This window comes from Protopterus annectens, chromosome 3.part0 (assembly GCF_019279795.1).
Source record: "Protopterus annectens isolate FY-2018-M chromosome 3.part0, PAN1.0, whole genome shotgun sequence".
NCBI classification, from domain to species: Eukaryota; Metazoa; Chordata; order Ceratodontiformes; family Protopteridae; genus Protopterus; species Protopterus annectens.
This window is the reverse complement of record NC_056731.1, coordinates 510,824,160-510,848,454: the sequence shown is the minus strand read 5'-3', so window position 1 is coordinate 510,848,454 and position 24,295 is coordinate 510,824,160. Positions and strand designations below refer to the sequence as shown.

General features: G+C 41.2%; 1 protein-coding gene across 1 annotated transcript in view; it reads right to left on the bottom strand.

Annotated features, from left to right (window-relative positions):
• LOC122796453 (EF-hand calcium-binding domain-containing protein 6-like) overlaps positions 1–24,295 on the bottom strand; it is a 1,291,945-nt gene that overhangs the window by 706,188 nt on the left and 561,462 nt on the right. The gene's annotated exons all lie outside the window — the stretch shown is intronic.

Genomic DNA, 24,295 nt, shown 5'->3' with positions numbered 1-24,295 from the left:
TCAATGTACTCTACTGTGGTTCAGTAGGTTTGGTCTAGTGAGCTTAAGCGAAAGTGCGCTTTCATTAAAGTGCACTTTCCCTTAAGTGGGGATGTAATTTCCCATTTCAAAAAAGTGAATTTTTGTTGTAGGAAAGTACACCCATATATAACTCACTCTTTAGACAGCCAGAAGATCAAACTCATTGGAGCGAAAGTGCACTAAATCGAAAGTCACTTTCGCAAAAGCCGGTTCTCCGAAGCGCATTACAGTGGGGATAAGGAAATATATCCTTTTCACCACTATAGTGCAATCTCAAAGTTGGTATATTTAAATAGGGGGTGGGCACAGTTTTTTTTTTTTTTTTTGCCAGTTCGAAAACCGGATTTTGCGAAAGTGCACTTTCGATCTAGTGCACTTTCACTTTAATGGGTCTCAGTGTTGCTTGTTCAAGATAGTGTAATTTCGATCAAGCAACATAGACCCATATGTACATATTAGACTGCTTTGGATTACCTAAAGATCTTTAAGGATGAGTTGAGGACTGTGCTGGGTTTAGGGAAGTCTGGACTACTATGTATGGTGCCATGGTGACTCCCATCAGCAGAGATGTAAAAAACGGACGGATGGAGGGATGAAAGGATGAACAAAACCAGACTGCACACTCATTCTGCTTGCTTTTAATATTTACCACAATGTTCACAGATGCTGCATCAAGTGACCTCATCTGTTATTGAATACAATGCAGAAGGATTATTGCTTATGACAGAACCACTTAGTTTGCATTAGGAATAAAAGCAACAAAACTGTGACTGAAAAATAAACTGCAATATAATGACACAGACCCTTCAGAGTTACATGTTACAATGTAGACATCTATTCTAAGGTAATGGAAATAGAAAGCATCTCTTTGGGTTTCAGCCTACACATTGCAGTTTTGTTACTGTAGAATAAAATACACAAAATGAAGTCCTATTACTTAATTTTATGTTTTGGAAGGATCTGTTCATTCTTTAATACTATACCAAAGTTAATGTTATTTTATGCCTGGTTTTGTGGAATGGGGGGGTAAAGCCCTAACTATCCCTCAGATGACACTTGTTCAATTAGAGGAATAGGAAGCTGGATGACCCATTTCAAGTGGGCTGGAGAGAGTGGAAGATGAGTCACCCATCGCGGGGGGTGGAGTGGTCTATCCTGCTACAATACTGGCACATACAGGAATGTGTGGTGTGTGACGTGCAGCATTATAGGTCAGAATGATGTCTGTGGAGCAGAGGATCAATGGGAGTATGTGAAAACACACACACACAAACACACACACAAACACACACACACACACACACACACACACACACACACACACACACACACACCCCAGAAGAACCAGCTGTAGTGGAAGTGACAATTACAACAAAGACAAGGGATTAGGCCAGGGTGGGGAGTCTGGGTGATGCAAAGAGATGATGGGCTAATCTTTGCACCTTTCATCACAGAAGGGAACAAATGGGTCATTAGGCTCTTGTACCAGCTGAAGGATTGTTCACATCTGATCTGGGAATGAATGGGCCATCTCTCTCTCTCTGTCTGTTTCTCTCTCCATCTCTCTGGTGAGGAATGAATAGGTCTATGGGATACTGTGAAGGGATCTTGATGGAGGTCTGTGGATTTACAAAACTGATATAATTTTGCTTCATACAGCTGTTTATCCATGGCTAGTGTCACTGTGATGCCCATGCACTGGCCCAGTAATTAAGGAGCCTCAACCCTCACCACTAACACCAGTGTGGGACGTGCACATTGGGAGGATAACAAGTATACAAACAGTAAAGTACAATTTCCCTTAAGAGCACACAGAGATCACAGTCACTCTGAGGCTGGTTTCTCCTTTTTTCTCCAGATCCCCAATAAGACTCCCCACTGGCACAGCTATAGGGTTCAGATCTCATCCGAGTAGTCAAGCCAAAACCTCCAGTAGCCTCTGTCCAACCAGTGCTTCATGTCCCTGGCCAAGTAGCTGACACACACACACACACACACACACACACACACACACACACACACACACACACACACACACACACACTTTGAGATCTGATTTATATACAAACACACATACACTCCTGGGGGAAGGCTGACACAGGTTCACTAGCTATGCCCCCCTTCTGCCCAGGCTATAAAGTAGTAATCACTGCCACCAACTACTCAGCTACTATAAAAGGCCCTTGCCAAAGGGTGTCCAATTCTACTGTACAATGTTATTATTATCCAAAATGTATGTGTGACAAACAACAAGGCTATTGGAGTGGCTTGTACAGTATTAGCAAATACATGCAAGTACTCAATGAGCTTAAATAACTCTACACAAAACAGCCACATTTAAAATGTTTAAAAATATTTAATAAATAAAAACACAAGACAATACTCATTAACTCAACACAGTGACAATAGAGATCGGAATCATGGAAAACATTTTAAAACAACATTGTAGGACAGTCTAACATGAATACCGAAAACATCTAGACTGATCTGACTATTTTCTTATCTATCTCCGAGAGGAATACTAAGATCTACATCTTACTTACAGAGCAAGCAAGTGCTGGTGATAGTGTTTTCAGGTTCAGAAACAAATGCAAAATGCACTCTCTTTCTCTCTGAGATAGTCTTAAATCGATAATACACATTACTGCTGAGTCATTTCATATTACATCATTCTTGTCATCTCTACTCAAGTTCCCAGGCTCACAGAGCTTAAAATTTAACATTTCTTTGTGATCTGCAGCTGCCAGGTAGTCAGAGCAATAAAAGACACTTTACATGTGAAACCTAGTAATTATCTCTGTCAAAGACAATAGAAAGAAACTCCTAGCCCAGACATCCTGTCTCTTAGCTTGAGATTACACACAGTCGTAAAATTATTTACTTCTTTTCTCAAAGTTTGCAAGTTAACTCTGTATGCCCCAATTGTTACCATAAAACATACATTACATAGGCATAGAGTTTATACACATTTCTGCTTTCTTCCAGCAGGGTTCACTGTGGTTACATTTTTAAAGCTCAATACAACATATAGTTTAAACATAACATATAGTTCTCTTTACATTTGTAAAACAAGCCTGTGGACCATATTAATATTTACAATGACTGAATTATTTACAAAATTCTATCTAGGTGGGCTAGCAGCCTCTCAGTTTATCAAAGTCACGATAAACTGTGATATTGCTGAGCCACAAATAACTTTCCTTTGATCAACACTTCTGAAACCAATAAGTCAGTGGTGCCAGAACTGTTCTTTGGTATCCTTGTGTAAATGTCTGCAAGACTGAATGATATTTATTATTTAGCAGAACTAAAGACCATATTTTGGTTTTCAGCATATTTTGCTGACATGGATCCACATTATTCATATGTAATCTAAGGTATGTTGAGTCACACCATTATTACTGTTTCTGTGGGTTACACAATTATTTATTGATTGATTTTGTTGACCAGGATACTATGACTGGGCTGTGGTGCTCCCTTTCAGAGAAGGCCCAGGGAGCAAAGCTCCAGTTACAAAATAGGCAATTTTATGTAACAGAGAAAAATGTAATGCTTAAAGTTACAATATGGGCATACAATAACTGAAAAGCAGCAATACTGTAGAAAGTCTGCAAACAGTAAAACAAAGTTATTACATATTAATTCAAGAAAAACTGTCATGTACGGCGAGGTTTATTTATTTATTTGTATTTCTTTTCTGTGGTACAGCACTGATCTCCTGAACCTTTTTCATACTCGGTCCAGGAGCAGTCAAAATGTCAAATTACAGTTTTTCTTTTATGGGTAAATGAAATAAGACAGATAAGGTGTTGGGGATATAAGTGAAAAGCACATAGGATGTGATAAGCGTTGAACAGAGAACAGGCAAGGAAAGATGAGTAGTGTGTATGTGTCATGTGATACCGACAGAAAGTAAGATGTAGTAAAGTGAGGCAGATGTAGAAGGTAATGAGCATGAGATGGAATTTTGCTGGAGGGAAAGTGTATCACAGGTTAAGTAGAGACAGTAAAAGTGGCAGTAAGAGCAAAGGGATAGCAGACCATAGGAATTCAGTTTACCAACTGTCTTTTATCAAAAAGAACATATTGACTTGAAATCTAATATTACATTATGATGCTCACAGTATTACCACTTTCTGCATTAAGGCTTATGATGCTCACAGAATTACTACTTCCTGCATCAAGGCTTATTATGTTCACATTATTATTACATTCTGCATCAAAGTTTGTGATGCCCACATTTCTACCACTTTCTGCATCAAGGCTTGTGATGCTCACAATAGTACTAATTTCAGCATTATGATGCTCACAGTATTACTACTTTCTGCATCAATGCTTATTATGCTAGTATTAAGGCTTGTGATGCTCAGAATAGTACCACTTTCTATATTGAGGCTTATTATGCTCACAGTATTACTACTTTCTACATTGAGGCTTATGATGCTCAGAGTATTACCACTTTCTGCATCAAGGCTTATGATGCTCACAGTATTACTAATGTCTTCATTGAGGCTTATGATGCTCACAATAGTACTACTTTCTACACTGAGGTTTATGATGCTCACAGTATTACTACTTCCAACATTGAGGCTTATGATGCTCATGGTATTACTACTGTCTGCATATAGTATTATTACTGCTTGAACCAAGGCTTATGATGCTCAAATATAACCACTTTCTGCATTGAGGCTTATGATGTTCACAGTACTGTTGTATCACAGCTACATACAACAGCAAGCTAGTATATTTTTCAAATTTTCAATGTAAAATCAAAGAAAAAAGTTGTGTTTTTGTATTATTAATATTGATATGTTTTGCACATAAAATTACTTTTTCAGACTTGAATCTCATTATTACATACAGTACATTTGCTTTTTCCAGTTCGTTCTCAGCACTGCTGAGCTATCAGTCATTCAACTGTTCTTAATTTTCACTAAAAATGTCTTCAGTACAATAATCAACATCCCTGAAGCAGTATGGAAATTAGTCTGAAAACTAGAAACTCTGTATTAAAACGTTTGAGTTGTACCTTCACTCAACCTCCCCAGTAGGAGAATGTTAAGAAATTCCACAGAGAATAGCAAATGCAAAAATAGCTGCATCCTGACATGCACTTTGGATTATCACAGTATCAAAAATGTTACTGAAGAAAATTGGGACATTGTCACAGGAAACCCTTTTCTGATTAACATCTTAGGTGAAGCCCCATTCTTTGTTTATAGGAAGGCCAGGAACATTAGAAGTTTTGTTGAATTTAAACCTAGACCATTAAGATGTGAAACTAATTGTACATTTTGTATACTTATACAGCAAGGTGATAATTTTTATTGCCCTTATTTAAAGAAAGTCATTAAGACCAGTGCAGGGGTGACTAACACTACAAAAGTAATTTGCAGGGCACAGTGCAATGAATGTGATGCATTCTATGTGGACAAGACTGTAAATAAACTCAAGCATAGGATTTCATGCCATCTGTCAGAAATCTGCTCTGGATGTAAAACTAATGCACTACCCAAACACCTTTCTCTTCATAAAAGACACACAGGTTTTAAGTTCCAGATTTTGGATCGCATAGACATGAGTGATCTTGAAGGAGTCATCCCAAATATTCTGGAGAAACATGAACTCATGTGGCAATTAAAGCTGAACTCTTTTAGGAAACCTGGACTAAACTACTACTGTTCAATTAAAAGTGTACTGGAACTTAGGAAATTGCCACATTGTTTACATGACTAATTTTATTTTATTCTACCAGTTAGTTTTAAATACCATTTTAAATCAGTTGTAATTTAAGTGTATATTTTGTTTCCATCATCATACATTTTTTCTTATTTTCTTTTTCTGGTTCTCTTTTTCCACTTTATTCAAAATGATGTGTAATAACCCAGCCATTGGGGATGCACAAGTCAGTGCATTTCTTTGTGCTGGTCCCAAGCCCGGATAAATGGGGAGGGTTGTGTCAGAAAGGGCATCCGGAGTAAAACTTCGCCAAACTATTCATGTAGACAGCAATAAATATTTACAAACCGTATCGGTCGAGGCCCAGGTTAACAATGACCGCCACCAGTACTGTTAGCCAACAGGGTTCTGGCAGAAATTGGGCTACTGTTAGCCGAAGGAGAAGAAGAGGTGGAAGGCATGGCTGAAGGCAGGAAGAGAGGAGAAAGGCTAGGACTGTGGTACTGAGGGTCGGAACTTTGAATGTTGGCAGTATGACTGGTATAGGGAGAGAGCTAGCCAATATGATGGACAGAAGGAAGGTTGGTATATTGTGTGTGCAAGAGACCAGATGGAAGGGGAGTAAGGATAGGTGTATCGGAGGTGGGTTCAAATTGTTTTATCATGGTGTGGATGGGAGGAGGAATGGGATAGGAGTTATCCTGAAGGAACAGTATGCTAAGAGTGTTTTGGAAGTGAAAAGAGTATCGAATAGAGTGATGTTTATGAAGCTATAAACTGATGGTGTAATGATGAATGTTGTTAGTGCATATGCTCCACAAGTTGGGTGTGCGATGGATGAGAAAGAAACATTTTGGAGTGAGTTGGATGAAGTGGTGATGACTGTACCCAAGGGTGAGAGAGTGGTGACTGGAGCAGATTTCAATGGGCATGTTGGTGAAGGGAACAGAGGGGATGAGGAAGTGATGGGTAGGTATGGTGTTAAACAAAGGAATGCAGAAGGTTAGATGGTAGTGGATTTTGTGAAAAGGATGGACATGGCTGTGCTGAATACGTATTTTAACAAGAGGGTGGAGCATAGGGTGACATACAAGAGTGCAGGAAGATGCACACAGGTGGATTATATCTTATGTAGATGGGCCAGTTTGAAGGAGATTGAAGACTGTAAAGTGATGATTGGGGAAGGTGTAGTTAGGCAGTATAGGATGGTGGTTTGTAGGATGACGTTGGTGATCAAGAAGTGGAGGAGTGTGAGGGCAGCACCAAGGATCAAATGGTGGAAATTGAAAAAAGGGTAATTGTGAGGTGGAGTTCAGGGATGAGTTAAGACAGGCATTGGGTGGCAGTGAAGAGTTACCAAATAGCTGGGCAACTACAGCAGAGCTAGTAAGGGAGACTGATATAAAGGTGCTTGGTATGACATCTGGACAGAGGACGGATGACAAGGAGACATGGTGGTGGAATGTGGAAGTCCAGGAGAGTATACAAAGAAAGAGGCTGGCAAAGAAGAAGTGGGATTGTCAGAGAGATGAAGAAAGTAGACAGGAATATAAGGAGATGAGGTGCCTGGCAAATAGAGAGGTGGCGAAGGCTAAGGATAAGGTATATGAAGAGTTGTAGGAAAGGTTGGACACTAAGGAGGGAGAAAAGGACCTGTACCGACTGGCTAGACAAAGGGACCGAGCTACAAAAGATGTGCAGCAGGTAAAGGTGATAAAGGATAATGAGGGAAACATACCCACAAGCGAGAACAGTGTGTTGAGCAGATGGAAAAAGTACTTTGAGGGGTTGATGAATGAAGAGAATGAGAGGGAGAGAAGGTTGGATGATGTGGGGATAGTGAATCATGAAGTGCAATGGATTAACAAGGAGGAAGTAAGGATAGCTATGAAGAGGATGAAGAATGGAAAGGCTGTTGGTCCAGATGACATACATGTGGAAGCATGTTGGTGTTTAGGTGAAATGGCAGTTGAGCTTTTAACCAATCTTGGAAAGTGAGAGGATGCCTGAGGAATGGAGAAAACGTGTTTTGGTACCGATTTTTAAGAATAAGGGTGATGTGCAGAGCTGTAGTAACTACAAAGGGATTAAATTGATCAGTCACAGCATGAAGTAATGGGAAAGAGTAGTGGAAGCTAGGTTAAGAAGGGACATGATGATTAGTGATCAGCAGTAAGGTTTTGTGCCAGGAAAGAGCACTACAGATGTGTTGTTTGCTCTGAGGGTGTTGATGGAGAAGTACAGAGAAGGTCAGAAGGAGTTGCATTGTGTTTTTTTAGACTTAGAGAAAGCATATGACAAGGTGCCTAGAGAGGAATTGTGGTATTGTATGAGGAATTCGGGAGTGTCAGAGAAGTATGTAAGAGTGGTACAGGATATGTGCAAGGGTAGTGTGACAGTGGTGAGGTCTTCGGTGGGAGTGACTGATGCGTTTAAGGTGGAGGTGGGATTACATCAAGGATCAGTTCTGAGCCATTTCTTATTTGCAATGGTGATGGACAGGTTGACAGACGAGATCAGACAGGAGTCCCCATGGACTATGATGTTTGCAGATGACATTGTGATCTGTAGTGAGAGTAGGGAACAGGTGGAAGAGATACTGGAGAGATGGAGATATGCTCTAGAGAGAAGATGAATGAAGGTCAGCAGGACCAAGACAGAATATATGTGTGTGAATCAGAGGGAGGATAGAGGAATGGTGAGGATGCAAGGAGTAGAGGGTGAAGGTGGGCAATCTCTTGGTTGTGAACCTGTCCCTCCAGCATGTTCTGTTGATTGTGGTAAGGAGGTTGAGGTCTCTGGAGCATGTGGTGTGGAGGGATTGGGATTTCTTTAGATGTAGCATTTCTAACAGAGCTGGGTCAGACATGGTTTTATAAGTCAGGCAGAGATCACATCTAAGTAGGCGATATGAGACAGAGAATATTTGGAGTTTTTTTAGTCTGTCTATATAGGACAAATGTTTAAGTCCTAGGAGCCTCTTTGTGAGGTACTTTTGTGGCCTCTCCAGTTGTTGCAGGTGTTTAGTGAGGTACATGCCAAAAGGGACATTGTACTCAATGACTGGCCTAATGAGGGAAGAGTAGAGGGAGACAATGACTTCTTTCTTCCTGGATGCAAAACCCTTAGTAATGAGATGTACCACATAGGACTTTCTGACCACAGTGGTAATGTGATGGTCAAGAGAGAGGCTGCTGTCAACCTGTGTTCCCAGATCTCTTATAACACCTTCTGTGTTCAGTGGACTACCATCAATGTGGTAATTCATGGGAACTGGGTTTTTTCCAAAGGGGATGACAATATTTTTTTTGGCATTGAGCTTAAGGCCATGGTTCTGACACCAGTCATTGGTCTCAGTGAGACCTTTCTGTAGGATGTCAACATCACTTGGGGAGTTAATAATAGCTCCCAACTTGCAATTGTCTGTGAAATTTGTCAGCCAGAGAAGTATATACCAAACAGGAAAGGATCCAGGACCGAACCCTGTCAGAATCCACTCATGACTGGTCAGCAGTCTGACTTGGAGTCAGCTACTTTCACACTATGGGTTCTACCTGTGAACCAGTTTGCAACCCACCTAGTGATATAGGGGTTGATGCATAGCTTAGTGAGTTTTCATGATTCCTGAGTGGGGAATGGTGTCAAAGGCCTTGGCCAGCTCAAGAAAGGCTGTATGAACCACCTTTCCTTCATCCACAGCTCTAGTGACTGACTCAAAGAAGTTGGCCAAGTTGAGCAGGCATGATCTACCCTTCACAAAACCAAACTGTGTGGGATCCAGAGTTTGGAGATTCCCTATATCCTTGTTTATTAGGTCCATGATGATGCGTTCCATAGCTTTGCATATCAGACTTGCCAGGCTAATGGGGCCATAGTTCCCAGGGTCTGTAGTCACTCCTCCTTTGTGGGGAGGGATGACTTGTCAGGTCCCATAGCAGCTGTATACTTGGCCTTGGACAGTGCTGTTTTAACCTGTGCAGCAGTAATACTGGGTGCCTAGCAATCTACTGGTATTGTGACTGGTCCCTTGGGGGGAGAGGGGTAAAGTTGTCACTGAATCGGTCAGCCAGTATATTGGCAATATCTATTGGCTCGGTATAGGAGGTACCATTGTGCAGTAGCTCAGAGCAAACCTGGGTATTGCCGTGGAGGTTCTTTACATAGCTATAGAAGGCCTTGTGGTTGTCTTTACTATCTGCCCAAATTCTTTTTTCATAGCTAGCTTTAGAGGATTTGATGAAGGATGTCAACTTTTTGCGGAGGCTGATAAGGGAGTTTTTCCATTCTTGGGACTCAACCTTATTCCACATCAGTTTCCTCCTTCTGTTGTAGAGTTTATAGCAGGGGACTACCAGATTTGGTTCTATTGGGTATGGGGAGATCCATGCATTTGTGTACGTGTTCGTACAGTGCATTGGTGTGTGAGTCGGCAGTCATGCAACTGATCTTCATTTGCATGGGTGCCGTGAAGTTAGCCACCTCTGTTTTTAGGAACCCAAAGTAAGCTTTGCAGAAGTTTTTCATGGTGGTTACCTCTGCGGGGAGGGGGGAAGAATGTGGATTACCAAGGTGATTAGTTTGAGGTTGGATCTAACCAGGGATGAGTTGACTATTGGTGTATTACAACAGTCGCCCATGTTAGTAATGACCAGGTCAAGGATGTTGCTACCTCTAATAGGGGTAAGAATGAGCTGGTCCAGGGCATTGGAATTAATGAATTCCAGGAAACTTTGGGCAAGTGTATTGGTACAAGAGTAGTTTTTCCACTTAATGGTGGGGTAGTTGAGGACCTTAATATTCTCCAGGGTGCTTAGGAATGTGGAGTGTGAGTCTTGGGACATAGTTGGGGACCTATAGCAGGCTACGACCTGAATCTTACCCAATGTTAACGGCACCCGAAGTATCTCAAATGTGTTATGTTGTGTTATGTTATGCATACTGTTTAGGAGAGTTGTTTCTTGTAATTAGTGTTGTGTTGGTTGAGTGCATTTCTAGCTTGGAGGTTTCTGCTGTTTGGGGAGATTTTTATTGAGAGCCTCCATGAAGGTGGGTGTGCGGTTTGTGTTTTTATGTGAACGTAGTGCTGGCATATGTTCTGGAGGGCTATATGTTCCATGTGGTGTGGTGCAAGTGTTGACCTTCTCCTCTTGACCAGCTATTCTGTTCTTGGCTGGAGAGTGCGTGGCTTCCAATTTGGATATATAAGTGCATCTCTCGCAAGTCTGAGTGTTGGGAGGTAAGAGGAGAGGGTTGTCAGTGTACATGAGGCAGTTGCTACATTGCCTCAGGATGCCCAAGTTCACCAGGTTAATAGGAGAAAGCACAGGGAACTGACCTTTAGCCATGCCTGGAAGGGTGGGCATTAATAATAAGTACTGGAGCTGTTTCCTTGTAGAACATTTAGTGCTGGTAGCACTTGTGTGCTGCAATAATTGCTACAAGAAGTCTGGTAAAGTGCTAGATTAATAAGCTAGTAAAAGTGCAGGAGAGGAGAGAACTAGTAGATCTAATAAAAAAATTGAAGAGCAGACTTTGACACCGCTAAGAAGCTTACAAAAGTCCTAGATACAGTTAATCTGTATCTGGACTAGACTAGTTACAGGAAAGATGGAAAACAAGTATAAATGGGGGCTTTTAAACCAGGAAGTTGAAAGATAAAAAAAACTGCCCAAACGACCAATAAACTACAATTTCTCGGCCAGAAACCACTCCTCCTGTGGTAGATAGGCTACCTAGTGCTTACCACTCCCACTGATAAGCTAGAAGGCTTCCCTCCAGCACAGAAAGGTTTGGTGGGCTCAGAAGCTTACATATAGTCCTGGATACAGCAAATCTGTATCTGGACTAAACTAGTTGCAGGAAAGGGGGGAAAAGCGCAAATGAGGGTTTTTAAACCAGAAATTTGAAAGAGATGAAAAAAACACCCATACGGCCAATATACTAGAATTTGTGGGCCAGAAACCACTCTTCTTGTGGTAGGTAGGCTATCTAGTACTTACCACTCCCACTGATAAGCTAGAAGGCTTCCCTCCAGCACAGAAAGGCTTGGGGGGCTCAGAAGCTTACAAACAGTCCTGGATACAGCAAATCTGTATCTGGACTAGACTAGTTACAGGAAAGGCAGGAAACAAGCTTATAATTTTTTTTTGTAATAAGAAATATGAAACTAATGTCTAGCATGATTCAATTATTGCAATAAGTTACGAGGGACAGGAAATCTATAAAATACAACAGCAAAAGCATCATGTAAAAAATCAGGGAACATCTACTGTTATGGTAAGTTTTCCTTACACAACTGTACTATGTTCATCATTCTGATCCCTGCTGCAGTAGCCTTAGCTTTATCGGTAGATTACCCTAGCTAACTATATTTGGAAGGTGAAAAGAGAAGAGTCCAGGGTCCCTTGGAGAATGGCCCTAGCAAAGCTTGATCTAGACATACAGAAGGAATCAAGCTTATAGTGCTTTATAAAATATGTACAGAAGACCAAGTTGCTACTTCTAGACTTCTGGGATCTAATACTTTCCAAAAACCCATAGATGAAGCCAAGGCCCTGGTAGAATGGGTCTTGATCCTGCCTAGAATTGTTTTGTTAAGATGAATACAACAAAAGGTAATAACCTTAGACAACCATTTGGACTTAAGTCTGTCCCTTCTTCTTACATTCACAAGAAATGAACAATTGATGCAAAGATCTGGAAGATTTAGTTCTGTCACGATAGTGGTCTGTGGACATCCAAGGTATGGGGTATCCTTTCTCCCATATTTTTAGGTTCAGGAAAGAAAACAGGGAGATGTCTAGTTTGGCTTAAAGCCAACTTGAATACCACTTTATGCATAAAAGAAGGATTAGCTCTTAAAAAAACTCTGTCCCCGTGGAACACGAGATAGGGTTGACTCACCATAACAGCTTGCAACTCAGATACCCTTCTTGCAGAAGTCAAAGCAATTAATAAAGCTGTTTCTATGTTATGAACCTCAAGACAGCCAGATTAACTGGTTCAAATGCAGCAGGTGTTATCTTATCTAACACAAAATATGCTAAGGAGCCACCAGTTTTCTTGAAAGCCTGTTATACAAAACCCTCTTTCAAGAACATTTTGACATGGGAATGCATTGAAAGAGAAGGATCCATGGGTAGACATGCTGAGATGGCTGATAATGAACCTTGATAAAGGAATAAGAAAGGCCATAAGACAGTAACTTGCACAAATATTGGAGAACCAGAGAACAACTGGCCCTGAATGGGTGCTGGTTATGTTGTTGATACCAACTAAAACACCTTTTCCATTTGCCATTAAAGGATTTTCTAGTAGCAGTTTTTCTTGCCTGCATTAGTACTTGCTGAACACCCTCAGTGTCCAGGTGCCTAAAAGGAATTAAGACCCCATTATCTACATAGTCAACTGAAGATGATTGATGTTGGGGGTGGGTATCAAACGTCCCTGTTCTTGTGTGAGCAGATCCAGTCTGTGAGGAAGTTTGTGGTAATTGCCCCTGACCATTTCCAAAAATAGGGAAAACCATGGTTACCTGGGCCAGAAGGGAGTCACCACAATGATCTTCTGGGATTCCTTCTGAATCTTCTGAAGTACCTTGGATATTAGTGGAAAGGGTGGAGAAGCATACAGAAACATTCCTGTCCAAGAAAAAGAAAAGTAATTTTGCCTTCTAGGCCTTCTTGCATGGAGTCCTAGAACAGAATCTTGAAAGTGGATTGTTCAGAGGGGAGGCAAAGAGGTCTACCTGAGGAACTCCCCACAGATAGATCAAACCTTGGAAGACTCTTATCTAGTTTCCATTCATGAGAATCTGCCCTGGTCCTTCTCAGCTTATCTGCCATACAGTTTTGCTCTCATGGAATGCAGGGTGCCTATAGTGTGGGACTGAGCTGTGAAACTATATCCCATGCTAACATGGTTAGTCTGTAAAAGGGGGGGGGGGGGTGAAACTTGGTTCCATCTTGTATGTTGATGTACATATACCTTTGGTATTGTCTGTAAGTACTTGAAGAGGTCCCCAGGGACCAAAGATGGTTCAGAGGGTTGAGTGCCTTGATCAAAGCAAGCATTTCCTTGATATTTATGTGCTTGTGTCATCCTTAGTGTCCAACACCTCCTGCATTTTTATTCCTTCTGAAACTGCTTCCAAGCAAAGTCCAAAGCATCTCTGGTAACTGACTGCTTTGGAAAAGGGAGAGAAAGGAGGGTCTGAATTTAAGGATATCGGTTGTCTCCACCAAATGATTTTTCTTCTGAAAACTGCAGCACTGGGATTTGAAAAGGGAAAGGGTGTTGATGCTGGAACCAAAGAGACTTCAGAAACAATTGTATCTTTCTCATGTGGAGTCTTGCCAGGGGTATCATGAGAATCATATATGCCATGAGGCCCAAAATCCTGAAGTATTCCCTCACAATGACTAAAGTCTGAGTGGAAAAACCTTAGAAATAGATCTCAGTAAAGCACTACTTTTTTCCGTGGAAGAAAAGCTCTTTGAACTGAGGTGTCTAGTTAACATGCCAGGAACACAATCTTGTGCTACGGAATCATGAAAGACTTTTGAATGTCCTCTTGGAAAGCCAGCTTGTGTAAAAGATCTCTCATTCAAGAGAGATTCCTGACACTTTGAAAGACTCTTCAAAGATAAGCAAGTCATCTAAATATGGAAAAATGTGGATACCCTGTAGCCTGTAATGTGCTATAACTAGAGCTAGGCACTGACTGAACACTCTTGATGCAGTGGATAGTTCAAAGGGAAAGGCAGAAAACTGATATGACACATAAAACCTTAAGAAACATCTGAAGTCTGGATAAATAGGGATGTGATGATAAGCATTTCTTAAGTCTAGTGCTGCCAGTAAACTTGAAAGAGGAAGAGGAGGTAAATTTGCCTGAATCTTCTTGTGTTCTGACTGTGCTTCTCAAACATTTTGGAAATGTAGAGTATATTTTAGTGCATTTATTATAACTGTATTTGACTTAATATTGCTACAACTCAAGTGCTCTAGATTGCACTGCATCTGAATTGTTTGTGTTTTAGCTGCTTTTCTGTATATATGCATTTCTCTGTATTTGTAGACTAGCTACTTATTCTACTGTATTACTGCCTCAAATCGTTTTTCAGCTGTGCACTTGCCTTGCTTCATTTAAAATGTTTTAAATTGCAAGTTTTGTAGAGTTTTGATTGCATTTACTGTTTAGGACTACACACTCAAGTGTGTTAACCTTTTCTGTGTTTATTTACTGTATTATTGCATTGTTTAGCCTGTTTCAACAAAAAAAATACTATCTTGTTTGCTCATTTCCCACCTTTTCTAGCCAGTCCAGATCCCAGGCTTTGCTTGTCTCAGGACTTTATTTTCTGTGTTCAGTGCTATCCAGACCTTGCTGTGGTAGAGGGAAGTCCTACTGCTTACCAGTGGGAGTGGTGAGCATTGTACAGCCTAACACTAGAATGGTGGTTTCCAGCTCTGAAACTGTAATTTTATTAGCCATTTTGGGTTGATTTCTATCCCTTTCAACTTTCTGGCTTAAAAACGCACGTGTTTGCTCATTTTTCACATCGTGCAGCACTGTGGGGCTACGGTTAAACTATTCCAGGTGCCAGAAAGTCTGCTCTTCAAATTTTCCCTTAGAACTAGCTGGTTTCTCAGTAGTAACACTAAAACCTGAACCCCTGTGTCTAGCACTTGCTCTAGAACCTGCTGGAAAGCACTAGGAAGCCTGAAACTGATACAAACACTCAGCTCTCCTTGTCAATAAGGCGAAATTAATCGTAGGCACTAAACAGCCTATAATTGCAAAGTACCTTGCAAAGGTAAGGGAAAACAGCTCTTGTACTTTACAAAAAAAGCACCTAAACAGGCATGTCCAAGGGTCAGCTTCTGGTGATTTCTCCTGTCCACCTGGTGAATCTGCGCATACTGGGGCAATGCAGCAACTGCCTCATGTACACAGACAACCCTCTCCTCCTACCATACAACACTATGACCTGCTAGAGATGCACTTACATAACCAAACTGGAAGCAAAGCTCTCTCCAGCCAAGATTGCGCTAGACAGTCAAGAGGAGAAGGTTAACACCTGCGCTACACCTCAAGCAACACATAGCCCTTCAAAACCCACACTATCAACACCCACACATAGCAACATTAAACCCACATATGTGGAGGCCTTTAACATTAACCTGCCCAAGCAACAAGGACCTCTGAAGCTGAAACGCAAACAAACACCAGTCACAACCAAAGTGACACATAGCTCACAACACCAGTGTGCCACCCAATAACAGCCCCTAAGGCAAGACAATGTACCCAACACTTTAGTCATAGGTGACTCTATAGTCAGGCACACTGATGTCCCACTCACCAGGCTGAACAAGGAGAAAATTACAGTCAGCTGCCTGTCGGGTGCCAGGAGCCGCCACATAATGCATGCACTCAAGTCACTCCACAACAAGTACAAATACGACTCTGCCATTGTCCATGTTGGAGCGAATGCCTTGAGACGTACCTCCCTGGACTACATGAAGAGAGACATGGAAGAGCTCTCGGATCATGTTGCCCAGGCAGGTATGACCCTAGCCCTGAGTAGCATCCTGCCTTCGCCCAAAATGATACCACAGTATAAGGACAAAATGACTGACTTCAACAATTGGCTAAGCTTCTGTTGTCATTCAAAGGGGATCCAGTATCTGTCTGCCTGGGAAGACATGATCGACAAACCACGATGCTTTGCCAGAGGTGGTCTGCACCTGTCACCCATGGGATTCAGGTTACTGGATAAAGCTCTTGCCACCCTTATAGTGTCTTTTTTAGGCAAGGTTCAAAGGACAAAACCACCACCATAACAGATACAAGTGTTCAAAATCTGAAGGTAATGCTACGTGCCCACTGAGTGGTGCACAGCTACAGTTATCCCACTCCACAAGGGGGGGATCCACCTTGGATCCTGGGAACTACCGTCCCATCAGTCTGATGAGCATGATCTGCAAGGGCATGGAACACATTATCATGGAACTTATAAACAAAGACTTTGGCAACCTTCAAACACTGGACCCCACCCAGTTTGGGTTCATGAAGGGCCGATCTCGTCTCCTGAACCTGATTGACTTCTTTGAATTAGTCTCATGAGCTGTGGATGAGGGTATGGCAGTCCACACAGTTTATCTGGACCTCGCCAAGGCCTTCGACACCATCCCCCACTCTGGAATCATAGATAAACTTACTAAGCTGGGCATAAATCCCTGCGTCACTTGATTGGTTGCCAACAAGTTTACTGACAGAACCCAGACTGTAAAAGTAGCCAACTCCAAATCCAACTCCAGACAAGTGACAAGTGGAGTAGCTCAGAGTTCAGTCCTGGGACCACTCTTGTTTGGCATCTACTTCTCTTAAGTACAGGCCAACACTAAGGGAGTCTGGCTAACAAAGTTCGCAGAGGACTGCAAACTGGGAGCCATTACTGAATCCCCAAATGATGTGGATATTCTACAAATGGGCCTTACAGAAACAGATGCCTTGTGCAAGAGCCATGGGCTCAAGCTTAATGCCAAGAAATGTATAGTTATCCCCTTTGGAAAAAAAATGTACCCATGAATTACAACATAGGTGGCAGTACATTAAATAAAGTGTGATGAGAGACTTAGGGACACAGGTGGACAGTGGTCTCACCTTTGATAACTACATCGCCACAACAGTCAGGAAATCCTTCTATGTGGCACACCTCATCTTGAAGGGCTTTTCATCCAGAAAAAAGGAGGTCATTGTCCCACTGTACTCATCCCTCATTAGATCCATTATAGAGTATAACACCCTGTTGGGTATGTACCTCACAAGACATCTGCAACAGCTGTAAAGGCCACAGAAATACCTCACTAAAAGAATCACAGGCCTAAAGCAGATGCCATATGCTGACTGTCTAAAAAAACTCCAGCTATACTCTGTGACATATCGTCTACTCAGAGGCGATCTCTGCTTAACATACAAGGCCATGTCAAACCCTGAGCTGTTGGACATGCTCCACTTAAAGAAATCCCAATCCCTCAGAGCCACACGCTCCAGGGATCTAAACCTTGTCATCACAATGAACAAAATATGTTGGAGGGATAGGTTCCTTATCCAGAGACTCCCCATACTCTGGAATAGACTGCCCATACATGTCAAGCAGAGCGCCTCCTTGGCCCTCTTAAAAGGAACCTTGATGACTGGATGGGCGATAGGAAATTCAGCCTGGGCATCATGTCAGTCACCCTGCTAGACAGGGGTCCAGGGAAGTAAATATCGTGAGAAGAAATATCCAGGGAATTGTTATGGCTAGGCTTGTATAGACCCTAGGGCCTTTAGCCTAGTACCAACCTATGAACTTATAAGTGCATCATTTTGAATCTGGGCACTAGCACAGACATGTTTAGGAAAGAAAGATCCAGAACTGGTCTCCAAAATTTTCTTTCTTTGGGATTAGGAGCATCTTTGAATAAAATCCCTTCCGCACCTGAGAGGAGAAACTTGTTCTATCACTCCTTGGGGCAGCGTGATGAGGAACTGGTGGAAAGAAAAGAGTCTGATCTGGAGGATTAGGAATGACTCCCTGTAACATTGATGAATGATTTTCAGAACCCATTTGTCTGAAACTATCTCCAAAGAGAAAAATGGAGTTTCAGACTTCCTGGAAGAAAAAAGGATGAGGGTGGGAGGGGTTCACAAGCTCTCGTGAATATTCAGATTTGTTGGACTGTCTTTGGTTTGGGGTGGTTCGAGACTTTTTTGGAAACCCTTTGCCATTTCTTCTTAAACATCTGTTCACCTGTATTTTCTTGATAATGTTTATTCTGTTTTTTGCCAAAATTAGATAAATAGATAGAAAATCAATTGGAAAAAAATTGGAAAAGGAGGACTGAAAACAAAAAAAAAAAACTTAGAGATTCCCTGGATCAGTCTGTCCCTTTCATATCACCTTTTGATCACATCTGCAGCAGAGGAGCCAAACACTAAATCTCTAACCAAGGTGGAGTTTAAAATCTCATTTTTATCATCTGGGAGGTTCTGAGAATGTAGCCATGCAAACCTCCACAAAACAGTACCAGTGTCCATAGCCCTGGAAGTAGTATCACCACAATATCAACACACTGTAAACAATGAGTTGTGAGCTGTGTCACGGAATAAACCAAGGTTGTTGTTGTGTCTTTCGGCTTTTCCCAGTTAGGGGTCACCACAGCGGAACTCCGGTCCGCTAATGACTGACAGTAGATTTTTAAGTGTTGCCTTGCCGGGCCTAACGCACAACCTTCAATGAAGAAATGCCCATTCATGCATGTCGCCACACAGAAGATGCTCTAACTGAGAATCGAACGGGCAATGTCTAACTGTGAGGCGACAACGCTACCGCAGCACACGGAATAAACCAAGGTATTTAAAGCAGATTTTTCCATACAAGAAGAAACTGCAGATAAAACATTTCTCATACCTTCACAATTTGTCAGAACAAACTAACATATGAGCCTGACAATTCAAAATTCTGAAAATCAAAGTTGCAGAAGTATATACTTTTTCCCATACCTATTAATAATTTTCCCACCCTTATCAGAAAGAGTTGAATTAGAATTAACTAAGTGCTTAGCAGAGGTGGGATCCACTAAAGCTATAGCTGCTGGGTCAGTTTTGGGAATATTGTATAAAGATTTAAAAAAGACAGAGGAACTTTATATAGCCTATCTGCCTTTTTAGGGGTGGCTGGCTAACTATCAGGAAATTTACAGGATGCAGTACACACATCTTCTAAAGCAGAAATGGGTGTAGGTTCTGAAAAATCCTTCTGTAACAACTCATAGTATTTTCCGAGGTAGTGATTCTCCCTGTGGCACATTCTAGCAATAGTCTCAGAGAAAGAGACATGACCACAGGGAGAATTAGAAACTGAGCTCTCCTCTCAGCCTGGATCAGATATCTGATGGGAAAAAACTGCATATGTTCCTGCATCTTCCTCTTTAAATTCAGAATCTTGAATCTCTTCAGGAAAAGAGTAATCCCACTTTTTTATCCGAAACTACTTTACAAGAAAGATTGATAGCATAAACCATTAGATACAAGCTTGGTTTTCTGTTTTTTTGGACAGTAATAATGGGGTCATCCATGTTACTAATGGCAACAGCAGCTTCCCTAGGGACAGTCTCGACATTCTGACAAAGCAGAGAAACCTTCCCTGTTCCCTCTTCCAGGGCCAACAAGAGGGACTCTCCATTGCCCACTGAGTGGACCTCAACAGCTGCAGAATATGTGGCTATTGACCTGTCCATAATGACTGTAGGTGCCACACCAGAGAGATCTGGGGTAAAAGTGGTCTGAGGTAGAACAAATGGCCTCAGCAGAGTCATTCACCTGCAGTAGAGGTAAATTAATAGCCTGCTGTGGTGGCAAAGGCTGCTTGCTTAATTGTTTTCTTTTTGTGGCTGGAAGAAGGACCGACCATCATACTGGTACACTGTTCCATGGTCAAGCCAAAAATGCTTCTTTCTTGGGTTAATAAGCAGCAATTGCCGATAAACACTACCAGCCCACAAAAGTTACTTTTTTGACAGAAAAACACAGTTAGAAGCACTTTAAAACACCATGCCAGCCCCACAAAAGTAAAATAAACTACAGTCTCCATAGAAAATTTTTCAGTTACTTTACACCACTTTTTAAACTGACTGAAAAAAAAGCAAACTCTCCTTTTAAAAGTGCATTACATTTTTGAGACAATCTGTGAAAACAAAACACTCCTAGCTTTAAAATAACTTTCCTGAAAAGGAAAGTAATAAAAGAACAATAAAGCTAAGAAATGAAAGTTGCTTTCCCCAAAGAGAACTTACCTGCATAAGAAAGCACAAGCCAACCGTTGATCTTGAAAAGTCTCACAGGAGCACAGTTTTTGGTAGCAGTAAAGCTCTGAAGGGCTTCGCACCCAAACTTGTCTTTTAGTCAGTTCAGTTTAAGCTGCCCGACAGTTTGCGCAAGTGGTAGGCCATCTGTATTGTAGTGGGATGAAGTAAGCCAGTGCCTAACTTTAAATAGCTGTAGCCCATTTGATACTATGCTTGCCTACTCTGTTCTTTCTAGCATTCCCTCAGTACTAGGCCTTGGGCGCTACATGGGTCAAAATGCTTGTGAGATGTGATTTGACTAAGGGAAATCATACCATGCAGTTACAGAATGATTTATAGACTTGGGCAGACATCAGCATAAATAGACTTCGCAGTCAGAAATTTCAGCTTAATGAGAGTTTGCATAATAGCCAGACACATAATATGCACATTGAGGGACATTGTGAGACTGTGTATAGTCAAAAACAGAGTTATAGCCCTGAGGACCTTAACAGAGTTTGAAGCAATGGCAATATATATGCTTAAGTGCCGATTCTGCTAACAGATGTACTTGAATGGTCATAAAAGGGGTCTATATTATCTAATCAAAGATTTCTAACTTCGAATACCATATGGTCAAAGTTAGAAAACATTGAATACGGGAAGAAAAACAAAAAAAATCACCTAAGATGTTAAAATGGGGGGGGGGGGCAAGCCACATTGCACCCCCCACACCCTCCGCTCTTTAAATATACCAACTCCAAGATCGCACTACAGTGCAGTAAAGGGAAGTATTCCCTTTACTGCATTATAGTGCGGTCTTGGAGTTGTTATATTTAAAGAATGGGGGGTGTGGGGGTGCAGGGGGGCTTGCCTCCTGCCTACAACCTTTAGTTTAGGGTTTAGTGTTTTCTTTTTTTTTTTATGACCATATGGTGTTCGAAGTTAGAAATCTTCGATTAAATAATATAGACCAAAAAAAGGGATTCACTGAAGATCAGAAAACACAATGCTCAAGACACTAATGCCATTTTGCAGTTATTTTGGCTTCTTCATCTACAAGGGGAATACTGTAGTAACAGTTCACTCCAGGGAATACCTGTTGGACACACATTGAAAAGAGCTGCAATAATGCTTAAAAGCAGAATACATCAGGAAATGAAGGTGCATAGAAGGTCTGGGTTTATCTATTTAACACTTATAGCTGATTGAATGAGCAAAGAATATAGCAACATCAGTGAAGCAAAACAGGCCTAAAATATGTATAGACCCTCAATGCTTAAACAGATTAAGATGGAGCATTACCAACTTCAAACAACTTGATTATTGCAAACATGCTTAAAGCCAATTTCATCTCTGTGCTTGATGTTAATCAAGGAATTTACAAATTAGGCCAGACAAAGCCAGTTTGAAATTTCATAATCACTTCCTCTTAGGCAGATACATTTTGGACTATCAACCCCAATAATGTTTCAAAGAGAAGTAGTTGAAATAAATGAAGACTTACAGGAGTTGTCAATGCAACTGATCATTTTCTGATATGGGGAGCTACAAAGAAGGGCCATGATTTGTAAGTTAAAGTTACAGAACATAATCAGACAGAAAAACAGAAAGCTGAAAGGCTATACAGGAAGTACTAAAAAAATTAGCTCCATATAAGGATAGCAGGGAGACCAAAAAGTAAGTGCAACTGCTCCACAATTCCGGCCCCAAAAAAACAAATTGAATCATCAATGTTTGTAGTGGATTTGAGAAGGCTGACCATTATTTAGACTTGGGCAAATGTCCAAGGGTTAGGACTGAGGAAATGATAGAAAGAATGGAGTAAGCAAGAATGGCATTTAATGGGCTACAACTGTTTATAGTTTGGCACTGGCTTGGCTCATCCCACTACAATGCAGATGGCCTAGGATGGGCATATAAACCATTCAGTGGGCTTGAAGCCAAGGTGAGGGGCTTAACTGTGGTGAATCTCACCAAATGGTGAAGTACAAGTGAACCAACTGTTCAATAAATGCTGATGTATCATCATTTTGTTATTAGTTTTAATATTGTATCTCTATTTTTTTGTTCTTCTGAAGAATCTTCTGTTTCAAGTCAAACGATATCTGCAGTTTCTGCTGATTCCTTTGTTTCTGTTATTCCTTCATTTCCAGCAACCCTCTCTGATGATCTCAATGGACTTATTAGTTCATATAACACGCTGCTAACATCTTTTCTTGACCTACTTGCACCAGCTCATTTGCTGTGGTTCAACCTGACACCACATTAACCATGGTTAACTCCTAATCTTGTAGGTTTAAGGAAGACTGGCTGCAGATTAGATTGTAGGTGGCATCACACACCTGGTGCCTTACAGAACAAACTTGCTTTTGACAATCGCTTTGCCTATTATCATTCTGAAGTCAAAAATTTTGTCATTTTATTTCTGTAAGCAAGTTGCTCAAACTGCAAATCATCCAGCTGACTTTTCAATTTGTAGACCACTTTTCTAATCCTGGTTGTTTGGATATTTTTGCAGAAGAATGTGAAATGGCTGCTCATTATTTTTCTACTAAAAATCTTTGTTCGAGCTTTTATAAATACATCTGATACTTAAAAGAGTTTGTCATTCCTGACATAGATGACCTGTACAATATGATTTCCAGCATGTGTAATACTGCATCCATGTTATATCAATGAAAACCCACATCCCCGACGACCGGATCATCAAGAAGGGATCGCCAACACCACACATCCCCGACAAAGCTAAGTTTATGTCTTATGGCACGGAACCTATTCCCGTGTCCGTAATACACCTTAAACATGAACAAATACCTCTATAGCAGGGGGGCAAGTCCCCCTGCACCCCACCCCCCTACTTAAATATACCAACTCCAAGATCGCACCACATTGTCGGAATGGTAATACATCCCATTCCGCACTACTCACCATTGTTGGGGATGTGCAGTGTCGGCGATCTCGTCTCGGTGATCCAGTCATCGGGGATGTGGATTTTCATCGAATTAACAGGAGCTCGTAATACTACCTGTTCTTTGGACCCCTGCCTTTCTCAGTTTGTAGTTGCATCCCTAGATGTCATTGTTCCATTAATTTTTGAGATCATCACCATCTCTCTTAAGATTGGTGTAGTTCCTTCATGTTTGAAAGAAGCATTGTTGACCCCAATCTTAAAAAGGTTGGTTTGGATTTGATGATCTTTAGGATTATTGTCCAATTTCTAATCTCCCTTTTCTGGGGAAGATTTTAGAGAAAGTAATTTATCTTCAGCTGTAATCAGTTTTATCAGATGGGGCCATTCAACATCCATCCCAGTCTGGTTTTAGGACTAGACACAGTATTGTGAGAGCTCTCACTAGAGTTTTCAGTGGCCTCCTACTTGCAGGAGGTTAACTTTACTATTCTAGTTTGGTTCTTTTGGATCTTTCGTCTGCATTTGATTTAGTGGACCATTTTATTAAATTAGAACAATACTGTGGCTTTCCTAGTGCTGTCCTGATTTGTTTGCTTTTTATTTGTCAGGTCACACTCAAAGGGTTGGTTGTATCTGGTGTGAACTCTTCCACCATCTACCCTGTGGACTTTAGGTTTCTACAAGGTCCTTTTCTTGGCCCATTGTAATATACCATCTATCTATTGTATAGGAGACATCCTTCATTCTAGAGGTATGCAATATCATTGCTGTGCTGATGATACATATATATATCTCCCATTTCCTCAGGACTCAGTACCATGATTTAACTTCTTTTCTGATGATCTG